The sequence below is a fragment of the Homalodisca vitripennis genome, chromosome 5 (genome assembly GCF_021130785.1).
Source record: "Homalodisca vitripennis isolate AUS2020 chromosome 5, UT_GWSS_2.1, whole genome shotgun sequence".
Taxonomy (NCBI): Eukaryota; Metazoa; Arthropoda; class Insecta; order Hemiptera; family Cicadellidae; genus Homalodisca; species Homalodisca vitripennis.
The window spans coordinates 51296018-51310271 of record NC_060211.1 but is presented as its reverse complement, the minus strand read 5'-3'; positions in this window follow the sequence as shown (position 1 = coordinate 51310271).

Below are 14254 nucleotides of genomic sequence, written 5' to 3'. Positions count from 1 at the left end.
ATTTATGTTATATAAACATTATACAGATCATATTAGACAAGTATATTATACTAGAACAAATGTAAAAATACAGGTACATAACATTTTTACTAACGTTTTTTGCGTGTTGTAGCTGCTTGATGTAGGACGGATCAAACGTTTTACACAATAAAAAAATGTTCTAATAAAACTGTCAATTCAAGAAACAACTAATCTAATATTTACAAAATATTGAGACTGTCTTTGTCTTAGTAGTGGATTTTGGTGTGATAGTCACGGAAACAATTATACGCGTGATAGAATCGTCTCCATCCTCAATAACACTATCGATATCACTTCCACTTTCTAATAATAGTCTATCTAATTCAGATGATCGTAAATTATCACCCATTTTTATTTACGTACACGCACACGAGGCAAAGGAAAATCGAACGCCACGACTGTACGACTCAGTGAAACAATTTGTCGCAAATAAAAACGTTATTGACCGATAACGAGGGGAGTATTTGTGGACAGGTACCAGAGATAAGATAGGAAGCCAGTCCAGGAAAACGGACTATAAATAATCTCCGAGACTTATAACAGCGATTAGCGTTCAAAACAAATGAGTCATCCGTACCACGTCATCCGCGTGAGGGTCACGTCATTGTGCTTTTGGTCCACGCCTCGCTCCGCGTCACCCTCACGTCGTTGATCCGCAATGGGTTAAAGTGCATTTTGTGTTGTTAAGTACTCAAAATAAGTTTATTTTTCTATGTTGTTTAATTTCGCAATAGCCAGCCAAATCTAAAGTGTCCTTTTAGCAAATATGCCTAGTGTGAATAGTATAGATATGAGAATATATAAAAAGGGTTTATTAGACCTTACAACTCAGTTTAGGAATAATAGTGCTTATTCCTAAGTTTCAATCTAAGTTACTTGGTTTATGTTTTACCTCGTCATGCTTATCATAAAATAAATGCCTGATTTTTATGTATTTCTTACGAAACAGAGCGGGTAAAAGCATTTAGCCCATGACGTTGTTTGATTGTTGTGTTACTTTCCGTTTGTATAATAAACTCAGTTTTGTTGTATTTTATGTTTTTATTTCAAATAAAACAGCACTGCTCTAAAATGTGATAATTATTAGTATATTTACTACATAACTAACTAATGGCAACAAATTAAAGTGAAATAGTGCATTTATGTATAGACTTGTCCATGTAAGATTCTTGTATACTGTTACTAAAAAAAGTGTATTTAATAAACTTAAGGCACAAAAAAGCACAAATCAAAAGCGATTTACCTGTTAGTAGATTGTTATTAGTAGCATAAAGTTCGTACAGATAAATCAGAATAATAAATTTCACCAGACATAAGAAATTTACTACGATTAATGATCATCCTTCTGTTTATCTAGATGTTTTCTTGAATGATTGTGTTGGTAAGGCTTGATTTGTCACACCTCTTACAAGTATGGCGTTAAGATGTTGCAAACCTCATTAATTAACTTGGATAGTTTTCAAAGCTGTGATAGAAATAAACATTTCTCTCTAAAATTAATATTAATTAGTTAGCACGATAATGCTGAACCCACCATTACCCACCTATTGCAGAGATTATACTGTTATTACAGTTTTTATACTCTTGTTGACTTATTGTTCTTATAACACCATCTCAATATATTTAATCTTAATCAATTAAATCTGATTGTACCAGACCAAGCAACAACCCTTGTTCAGTCAATTTGCACAATTTCTGATTATGAGTTAGTATATCATTTAATAATATTTAAGTATTACAAATATTCCATAGTTTAATTAAAGAAGTAATTAAAAAAATAAATCTACATTATATAACATTAATAATTTAATGCATTATAGTACAGTAATAAAATTAAGCATTGATTTGTATATCTCATTGTACAAGACGTGTCTGAAAAGTATCGTTTGGTTATGACAGGCTACTTTACTGTCTTTGCGACATGTACTAGTGCGCTGGTTAATTTCTGTTTCACTTTTACCACAATGATGAATGTGTTGTGTGTTTATGTTTCCTACGATCTGTTACAATGTTTAAAACTAATGATAAAACTGCTAACTGAGACATAATTTAGTCAGGTGAAAATTGTTATTTTATACAATGACTGAAAATAGACTGACATTTTGTAATTCTTCATTAAATGTAACTTAATTGTTTGAAATTTAAAAAATATTGAGACATTTTCAGTTATTAAAACAATTATTAGTTTTACAGTCATAGAACAAAGACTTCACCTCTACATTTAACATATTTATACTTCTTGATTTATGTATGTTCTAAATAGTTTACTGTGTAAATAAATGTATACTGCATAAATAAAAAAATAATATAACAATATGTATTATGGTTTTATTAATGTATGTTTTTAAGGATGTAATACTGTCAGAAAAACAAAAATACTCATACATAAAATGTTTATCAAATGCACAACTATTTCTTAAGTATGTTTTATTTTAAACTTTACAATGTAAAATTGTGAGTTTGTAATTACAAACTCAAAGACTGTGTAATCCGACTGATACAGACCAATAACATCATCTTCCAAATAGTATTACTTAAAAAAAAGAGCTTACATGCTTGAACATTGAACAAGTATTTCTCTATTTTAGCCATTTTTATTGCACAATTTTCTTGTACCTAAAATATAGTGGACAATGTAATTTTTTGGTTAAAATCTATTGTAAATAGAACAACAATTATTCATTAAGTACAAATTGTAATGGAGTAACAAATTACCTAGAATTCTCTCCAACACTGTACCTTACCATTTCTCCTTTTGATATTTATACTCTGATATTAACCTTTGATTAGTTTTAAACAATATTATTTTCTTCATATATTCATTATGCATAAACATGTTTACTTTATAAAATTCTCAGTTCAGTTCTGAATAAAACTGTTCTCTACCACTTTAGGAAAAGATTTCACACACAAAGTGTATGTACTAGCTTGCAAAATGTCAGTATCCATACTTTCTCTCATTTATTTTGTTGTTTGTTCATATAAGACTTATTTGTGTCAGCTACTGATGTGTTTCAACATTTTATATTATACTAACTACTTTGGGTGCTTATGGCAAGCTGAAAAGAGTGATATTGGGTGATATTAATTTACAAATAAAAGCTTTTAAATCAAATTTTAAGTAAGCTTACTGTGACGGGCAGGAAGTGTGGGTTGTATACTAGTAACAGTAGTGTTTTGGTGGCCAGTCATTCATCTATAGATATTTTTCTGGTGGGCAGCTATTTCTCAGTTTGAATATGACCATTGTGACACTAGCCTCATTTAAATTTCAGTTGGCATTGTATGCAACTGAATTGCTTTCTTATGTAAATGAACTCAGTGGCGCACTGCAATACGTTAACAAATTGGCTCCATAATTACTGTTTGTATTGGAAACATCGTTCAAGTAAAATTAATTACATAATTTAACACATCTGTTTACAAAATTATCCCTGGTAAATTCAAACTTTCATTCTCCCAGATATGGTCCCCTTATTCCGTCTAGTTTTTATAAAAGATACCTTACTGTATTGATGTTAGACAATAAATTTTCTAAGCACCAAATTCTTTTGTAATTAAATTTGGTTTACAATACTTACTGTATTTTTGTTTTTCTTAATACAAACATCGAAGTAAGATAAGTTGAAACTTATGTAAGGACCTACGGTTGATATTATCTTTGTAATAAAAACGTTGAATGTTCGTATTATAAGTTAATTGTCTCAGTGTACTGTATAATTATTTTGTATGAACTATTTCTTCATACTGTGCCTCTAGAATGTGTATTGTCAGCCTTTCATTGAACTCATTGTTGAAAGGCAAAGTGAGTTAAATATTGTATTGTACCGTAGGTATTTTAAGATTAAGTTGACACATTGTCCATGTATAATTCAAGCGACGCAAATTAACGCTCTGTTGTTCTTGGTGGTTAAAAGTATTACTACCAGTTTGTTTGACATTATTTTGTTTTGTTACCGTGGTCTTGGTTACGTCTTCTTAGATATTTTTATTATATTTAAAAATTTTAATTACTGTTAAATTATTGTTAATAACATGATTTGTTGTTGTAATAAAGTTTTAAACTATGTGTAGCAGTTCTTTTAGTGTTTCCTTTACAATGTGGCAAGGGTATAAATAAATATCCCTTTAATCTGTTTAAGTATCATAACTCACATTTTTCCTTAGTTTGTATAAATAAAGTACCGAATCTTAACAATGGGTTATTGATTATTTATATGAAATTTATGATTCTTTATTAAAACAAAGGTCAATTATTACGTTATGGTTTTTAACTAAACCGTAATTAAATGTCGTATTTTTATTGTGTATTCAAGTGAAATATGAAGTTAAGTAATACGTGTGTGCAGTTAAGAACTGAAGAGAACAGGTTGTAATACTAAATTTGACAACCTCTTGAAGCACAACTGAGAGAGGTAGACCAATATTGACAAGTTACCTGAACAAAGGCACTCTTTACCGCACACATTTAGTGTTAATTAGCATATAGCCTAGACACTGCAGTCAGGCTCATAATGTGGGAACTAATCAGCAGGGCTGTGGTACAAAACATATTTTCAATAAATTATTTTATTTTTATAAATAAAAAAATTCAAAAATATTATTAGATTTGATGTGCATTTAAACATTGTCAGTAATATAATTTTAATTAAGATTTACAGCTGCTCTTTCGTTATTACCTCTTACAGTAGACGCCTTACAGAAACAGCCACCTTGGGATTGAAAACCCAGGTGTATAATTATATGTCTGGTTAAACCGACTTGATGTGTACTACAGTTTTCATACACAATTTAACTATGGGTTGAAAATTACAGAATACTTCATTACATTCAATGTATAACAGATGTTATTTAGTTAAGAAAGTGTAATCTTCCCTGATTTTTTGGTATAAAAAAACAGTTACTAGACAAACTGTTAAAACTTACTCATTACATACTCTTGCCAATGGCACTGTGTAGAGGTTATGGTGGTTATCCAAGATAAACTAATTATACAGTTCAGTTGCATGTTTGGCTTGGCACTTTTCTTTTAAGTATTATTTAGTCATCTTATAATAAGTTTATAAATGTAAATTGGTTTTTGACCGTTGAAAGGAAATAAATAAAATTGTTGATGGTTCAGAAGTCACCTTTAAGCCATTGGTCCCCAGGTTAAGTGTTAGAGAGGGGTTCTTAGCCCTAACATCACCTGGTAAAATAATAAATTATTTACTTTGCTTTTGAATTATTGATTATATACAGTGTGTTTTAAATTTTATGTACACTGAAGGGATCTTGGATACAATAAGAGATGGCTTACTGTTTTCAGCCAAAATTTTCAAACTGTCACAATTCTCTTATGAGTTAGACCTATACTGAAAAACGTTTATGACATTTTTTCTAGTTTTTAAATATTGTAATAAAACATTTTTCAATACTAGCAAGTAGAAGGCATATGGTTGAAATTATTATTTTTTAATGCAACAACCCATTTTGACTTAATCAAAATAAAGTAGATTTTATAGATTTCAAAAATATCACATATGTTATACTTTTCTCGTGGTTTTCATAAAATAATCTAAAAAAAATCCTTTATTGTATGGTTGTGAAGAGAATTCTTATTCTACTATTTGGATAGTTGTTAAACCTGACTGATATTTCACTGCATACAGTGTTGGTATTAGCCGTTTAGTAAAATATAGAAATTGTCAGACAAGGTTATTTGACATTTTAAAAATTGATTAGCAAAATAGAATGTTACTTTCATAATGTATCATAATTTATCATTTTATAAAAAATAAAAATTATCATATAAATATAATGAAACAACCTTCCAGCATAGGTATTAATAAGAGAGCTGTGACAGTTTGACAATGTTGATCAAAATCAGTTGTTTTTTCAGTGCAGTGAGTGAACAACGTAACCAATAATCAGTTTGACTATATTAATTATGGTCTAGTTATTACACACAACTTTGTCCATTTAATCTATGCTGTATCTCTTATAGTTTTCAAGATCCCTTCAGTGTGCATAAAATTTCGAACACACTGTATATATCCTCATATATGAAAGTATATTTGTTTTGCTTTCACATATAAACTATTCAACTGATTGTACTGAAATTTTAAATGGGAATTCTTAGAGCTCCTGGTATGAATATAGGTCTATTCTTATTTCAAAAATCTCTCCAGGCTATGTTGCCCCCTCCACCTCTGGTCTCTAAAGGTGCCACAAAGCCCATCTTTGTCTCTATAAAGTTGCATTACAGTAAACAAATGTTATTAATTGAAAGATCCTCTTAAATGTAATCAACTGTTCTTCGTAAACATTATTTTATGATATAACAACTATATGTTCAATTAATTTAACCACTATTTTCAATTTGTTTACATTTATAAAGTGAAAGCTTGATAATAACACTTCTTATGTCAACCTTCTCTGAAACCGCTTTTGAGCACAGGATAAGAAAATTAAAAGTTTTATTAAAAATATAATTTAACTGTACATGTTAGTAAATATTAAATGTGCAGTGTTTGGTCAGTATTGTAATGCAGATATAAAAGACATAGTTTCTATTTAATTTTTACTATAAATTTAAAGACTGAAAACAGGCAAAATCATCTATCGAACAATATTTGAGTATATCTATATGTGAGTTTATCCATACATTATCCCGAAAGCCGTTTCACATACAGTGAAGAGATTTTAGCACCGAAGTATGCCTATCATAAAGTAAGGCACAGCGGAAAGTGAGGATTTTTCACTCTACCCCTTTATCCAAAGTAGAATACAAGCGCAGAAGTAGACATTTTTAAACCTTAGTGGGATTCTCAGTTCAAAGTATTGTTACAGGTTTGCTTGAATGAAACACTTGGCGAATATTGAATTCGCTAAATGTTTATTAATCTAAATATAATAATATCTACTTATAACACTAGGCTGGCTTTAAATAAATTACTTGTTTACAAAACTCACAGTCAACATCCACTATTAACACAGCCAATAATTATTAGCACAAATCTAGCTGTCACAAGTATTAGTCCTGTCACTTCACTAGTTAACTTCCGAAGCTCAACTCAACTTGCAGCGTCACTACAGCTCCTTATAAGGCCACTGGCACTTCCAGAAAATTCAAGTGGAGAAGTCCAGAACCCACTAGGCAAGAATGTAGAAGGGTCACAGAGACCACCCCCACCACTCAGACAAGGAGGAGCGAAACATTGGATCAAAGAAACTGACCCAACCCACTGACTGCTCTCCTTCCAACAGGGCAATTCACCTATTATCCTTTTTTTTATCGGAGGTTGGCCCGTTTATCTAGAATATTCTCCTACATTCTCATAACAGTATGTACAATGTATATTTGCATGTACAATGTATATTTTATTATATATACCTATAAATTTGGCCTAAGATTATGTTGAAAAAACAATCACTCTTTTAAGAGTAAGAAGAATACTGATAATTGATTTGATATCGTTCACCGAAATTCAGAGAGACCATTATCTGCACATGCAATTAAACATTACTAAAATCATTTTGAAATTGCCTAAAAATATAGGAATTTTTCATTTATAACTTTATTTAAATGTAAGGAATGTTGTAACCGTACATTAGGTCATTTTAAAATTTAGGCAAACAAACGGTCTAAAATAAGATAAATCTATATTCCTCCTTAATTAATTTTATTTCTGTATCTAGACTTAAAAATACTCTACATAACAGCTTTTGACAAATTTAATGTTTGTAAAATCCAATGATTTATTATTATTGTTGTGTCTCTTAACCTTGAAAATTGAAATACTTTATTTCAAAAATATAGAACTTCATCGTAGTATGAGATGGGTGTTAACTGTCATACATAGGTCTATAAATTTTCTTTTTTGGGACAAAATAGCAAACTTCTATTTGGCATCAGAAATATGATTAATTTTAATCAGAAATGCCCTATTGTGCAAAACCATTTTGCGATTTTGATTAACCTGTGATCCTCCTAATCATGAACGCTGAAAAACGGATACTTCATGCATGGTATATAACTAATTCCTTGACAAAAATATCATAGGACTCTATCATATTACATCATAAGTGCTTTCATTAAAAAAGCTATGCAATTTTACTTTCGAGTTTTTCCACATTGGTTTAAAATAGTTCAAGTGCACTGAAATCATGGGAGGTAGTCAATTAAATGTACAGAATGTCACATAGAAATTGTAGGTGAAGCCGTAAGTATGTGCCACTAAACTATAATACACACAGGTATTTAACAAAACGTTCCTTAAAGAACTTTTAAATAGTGGTAATTTAGTTTTAAAAATAATTGTCAATTACATGTTGTATACAGTACACTGTCAAACACTTAACATAAAATTTAGAAACATTCAAAAACGTCCATTCACAGTGAAAGCTAAATAGATTCAATTTGACATTCATACACAGATTAATCATCATCACCATTAATTTCTTGCTAAACATGGAGCTTTAAAGCAAAATCTAATTAAAAACACCTGCTCTGACTGGCAAAAGTGAACAGTGAAGTAAACTGTCTACTTTACAGTTACATTTTATTTTTATCCTCTCATATACCATAATTGCTTACTAGTGTATTATTATTTCAGAGTGAATGTTAGTTGTCTTGTCACTGAGATAATGAATGACTTCTTCATCAGATATAAAAGGAATACACAGGGTATCCACAATCACTCCCTCATAGAGGGGTTTGGGTTAGTATCTCCAGAATACCTCGATTATTATTTATTGTCCTGAAAATGAACCTTTGTAAGTCTCTTGTGGAGACCTGAGTGCCAAGTTTTGAACATGAGGACTAGGACTTGCGTGTGATACAAAAGACCCAAATTTTGCCTTGAGCATTTTCTCATGGACATACTTTAGTTTACAGTATCTGGTAATGAATATGGCAATATTGCGTCTAGTACTTCTAGCATTATAATAATTCAATTCAATTCAAAACAGCTTTATTCATTTGGCAATGTCAATCCATTGTGCTTCATTGCATTTCCGATGTTTGTGTTTTACTGCAGAAGTCAAAACAGGAGTTTTTAAAGCACTGTCAACTTCACATGACAAAAGCTTTTTGTAATATTGATTAGTTCTTCATCATAACAGTACAAGTAAGGTTTTATTTGGGATATTACATTAGTTTGTAACATACAATTACTGTTCAGCGCATATTAGATATATTAAAAATTGTTTAAGTACTGACACAGATGACAGTATTCAGTAATCAAGAATTAACTAAAATCATCAAAGGTCAATATATGATCAAATAGTAGGCTCGTCTAATTTCTTTTCTCTTGAAGGAATTTCAGAAGAAAGTAGCTGCATCATCATTGCAAAGAATGTAGGTGTTTGTCCAAATTAAAAATTGCGAAACAAAGGGATTTTCATAATATTTTTTTTAAGATCTGTCCAATACATATTTTCACTACAAAAGAAGACAGTGGTGATAGGCATAGGTTGTCAATGGGATAGCCGGGGGGGGGGGGGGGGTGAAGCAGGGGGGCACGGACATGAAGGGGCCTGCTAAAGGTGAGTACACCCCTGGGTACACATTATACAACCTAGTCTAATCTGAGTGTAAAAGGGATTTTTTTATTGGAAGAAATTGCAACTAAATTTAATTAAAATATATAGGGAATGTTTGAGATTATTGCATTAAATAGTATTTCATTCATCACAGAAATCAATAATCTTTTTCATTAAGGTTTTTCTTTTTGATGAGATTAATAGACCTGTGCGTAAAAGAAGATCTGTCTAGATCGCTTATGAGCGTGACACCCTATTCTTTCTGACATCCTTATGCCTAGCCTCTAGTGCATTCTTAGACAATTGGCTGACAGGAAGTGAAAATGCATTGATTATTGCACATCTGTTACAACCTATATAATATGTACACTGCGGGGCATGTAGTATCAGTTATACGAACACACTGATTTGGATGACCAACTTAGTCAGTTGGCGACAAAGTTCTAAACGTACTCCAGCAACACAATTTAGCACTACTTCGGTGACTATCTATATGCAAGTAAAACATGGTGCACTTCACTTCATGTATGAACCATAATCATTGGAATGAATATGTTTGTGGCTCATTCTTCCTCTGAAGCAATTCTTCAAGACAATTCATTGCTACTTGGCAGCAGCGGAGCAGTCCATTTAGTCAATGGAAATGACTTTGCTAGAGGTTCAATAGCAAACTGTTTGAACTGACGTGTTACAATTTCAGAATACAGACTCTGAACAAGTGGAGAGTGGATTAGAGTATATTACATAAAACACTGTCTTAACCTCTCCTATCAACGCTTGTGCGCACACAATTTATATTTTATAGTATTGCAGAAAAACTTTATGTACACACACAATTTAAAGATACTTACCAGTACTTCAATATATGATCACTCCAAAGGTGATGTCATCAGGATGTGGTACTAAATACCAGTGTTTAACCTATTACCACTGATAATCAGTGTGTGGAAATTTTCCTAGCTCAACCTTTTCTTTTTCGTAGAGCACTCAAATTTGTTTTGTCTCAACGGTTTTGACTCTAGGCCTGGGTCTGTTTCTTAGCAGTTTATGTACTAATCTAAATGGTTCATTAAGTTATATCCAAACAATAACACTCTCTGCTGTTAAAATACTATTACTATATAGCTGTGGTGTAAAACACATTTTGTCTACTGAGTGATGCAGTAGCTGAAGTTAAGTGAACAACTCACAATGTTACTATTGCCTTTGATGATGACACTGTTAACATTAAGAGTTTGAATGTTTCCATTAGAAGTATTTATTGGATCAAGAGAAATTCTAGCACTAAACATCATGTCACGTACTGGGTACGATCTTCTTAGCGCTGTGGCTTCTTATTTGAGTCTTAAGCCATTGTGTTTAACACATTTGCCTTCTTTTGTCACATGCCATCAATGGGTCATTTAACAATAATCCTCTTGCCTAAAACTTACTAAAGTTAGGCCTGTATTAAAATGTGGCGGAAAGGATATGAGTAATCAACATATTGTGCACATATCTCTGTGTGTAGCAAAATATATGAACAAGTATTTTTGATGTTCTGAATAATTTGCCTTATAACACAACATGCTTTTGAGGCAATTTAGTTGTGTTAAGGTAAGACTTGCCTTGATGCAGCAATTGCATATTGCTTACATCATTGACATTGAGAGACAGTTACATGCGATTTTATTGGCTTGTGTAAAGCCTTTGACTGCGTCAACATCAGCTGTTGTGTTGGTTAAAAGAGCATAAAATATGGAGTTTTGGGAAAATTAGTTACTCTGACTGAGATCCTTTCTTTCAGATACGTTACAAAAAGTAATGGTCTAAGGAGTGTCATTGGACTACCAATCACAACGGGAGTTCCCCAGGGCTCCATCCTTGAACCTTTTCACTTCAATATATATCTCAATGATACTACAAGGTGCTTTAAGATTGCATTGTACTTTATACTGATGACATTGCTCTTGGTATTGCAGGTCACAGTATAGAACAGATTAAGGTTTATTCCATTGATTCTCTGTCTAAAATACCCCATTTTTTAATAGTTTTGATGTGAGAATATGTAAAGAAATAAATTAGGTTTTTATCATTCATACCAATAGGTAAGGATGATGGTTTATCACTAAGAAAGATTTGTCAAAGGAAACGCCCACCTCAGAGATGCACTCTCACAAATTAGTGAGCCTGCAGAGCCTGCAAAAAGTGTTGAGTGTGATTGAAATACACTTGAACTGATCTTCCTAGATTGACTCCATATTTGGTAAGCCCTCTGCACACTTCATTTTAAGATTATTTGCTTCACACAGGAGTCTGCGGCTTCATAAAATTATAACTTCCTCACCCACTGAATAAAGGCTAAGTTATTGCATCTTTTTAGGGGTACATCCTCAAATTAAGTCTTAGGGTACGTTTTTTTCTTGCAGAAGAAAGTGGTATGTATTATGGCAGGTCTAAATAGGCGGCACTTTTGATGAGACACTTTCAGTCAGGTCAGAGTACTGACGCTGACTGGGTGGTTGTGTATCCTCAAGTATTCACTGTGGGACCATCACTGCAGAAGTAAGATAGATCTACTAGCACAATACCCACTTCAGTGGTCCGCTCTGCCCGCTACCGGCAATAGTGGTGATGGACAATCCTTCCTACAGTCAGCTGGTGCCTCGTTTTATCAAAATACCAGAGGAAATCACCTTGAAAAGAACATAAGTTTAAGAGTAAACTGAAGGATTATCAACTCGACAGGATGCATTACTTTGCAGGGAAATTTAATGGCATTGCTGACACCTAAAATGTTACCATTGATTTGTATTTGTACAATCAGTGAAAAATCTAAGAACTCGTAATAAATGTAAGACCTTAATATATATTGTATGCTAGTTTTTTCTTTGTTATTTGTTCTTAAGTGTAATGGAAACATTACATTGACTGCTTTTATATTTATACTGTATGTAGACATTTACAAACAAATGATTATTATCAAAACCAATAAAATTAAAATCTGGTCCGATTATTTGTTTTTATATTTATCATAGTATATTGTACATATTTAATAAAAAATTACTGAACTCCTAGTTTTTAAACTAATTAGATAATTTAAACCAAACAAGCTTGACGTTTTCTGTTCAAACAATGCAATAAGTAGTTCTGTAATTTGGGAGTTAAACATTATAATCGCCGATACATACATGTCTATATAATTCGCATTAATGTTGATCTCAATCATCAATAAGATTTTCGTTTTTGTTGTAATTAGATACAACTCTACTTTGTTGTAATAACAATTTTATTCTTTAACTAGCAACAATTTTTATGGGTTTGAAGGCAGGAGTATAACCTTCGAAACTCAAGTTATAATTACAGGATAAAGAACCAGTGTTGAACTTTAAAATGTATTTTTGTTGTCTTGTTGTGACTGCCCAGGACGGTGTTGCCTCGGTAGTCTGGTGGTTGTATCTTGAAATGACAGGCGCCGTGCCGGCCGCGGTAAATTAACAATACTTGATTAATGAAATATTTGTTGACCAGTAGCGTAGCCAGAAATTTCGTTCGGGGGGGGTCCGAAACCGGGGGATCCGGGGACGTTTTGTGTGTTATTTGCCAATGAATTCACTGGTAAAAGGCAAATACCAAAAAACATGGAGCTTTAGTAACTACGCCTTATAGAAAGTGGAAATATGTTATAGGCAAATTAAATTCTCACAGCAACTCTAGTACCACAAATTTTCTTGTATAGCTACAGAAACTTTACGAAGTTCGATTCTGGCCGGGTAGAAGGCACCAAAGTGATAAGAAAGAAAAAGAACACAACAGAGCTTCACTCAAGCGTATAATTGACTCAACTATATTCTGTGGAGAAAATTGAAATACCCCTTCGGGGACATTGGGGCCACTGACGGCCGAAAACCCTTTAGAAAAGAAGGGCGATTTTCGAGCGTAGCTCGGGTACAGATCAAACTAACGCAACGGTCGGAAAATGCACCGGAAAAACTCTACTGATTAGAAGTTCGGCCACTTTGGATTTCACTGATTGGGGTATTTATGAATGAGTTATAATGACGATTTTTTGTATCATTACACTGTAGACGAGTATATAATTATCGGAAAAATCACTTTCGGTCGGAAATGAAATACACCTGAAAAAACTCTAATGATTAGAACTTCAACTACTTCGGACTTTGGTTATTGAGGTAAACGTGGTATTTTTTATTGAGTTAGGACGACGATTTTTTTGTCATCATTAAACTGTACTCGACTACCTATATAATTATCGAGAAAAAAAACACTTCCGGTCGGTAAATACCGAAGAAAAGCTCTCTACTGATTCGTTTTTGACGATTTTGGATTTCACTGGTTGAGTGGTTGAGGTAAAAGTAGTACTTATAATTAATTATGTTAGGACATTGAATTTAGAGATTAATTCAACGCCGACTAATAAATATATAATTATCGAGAAAAAAAACAAAAAATAATCACTTCGATCGGAATATACTATGGAAAATAAAAAAATACCTCAGTCAGTGAAATCTCAAAGTAGTCGGAACTTCTTATCAGTAGAGTTTTTCCGGTGTATTATCTGACCGGAAGCGATTTTTTCAATTTTTCTTTCATAATTATAAAGATATTAGTCGGCGTTCAATTGATACCTAAAATCAAATGTTCTAACATAATTCTAAGTACCACTTTTATCTCAACGACTCAACCAGTGAAATCCAAAATCGTCAAA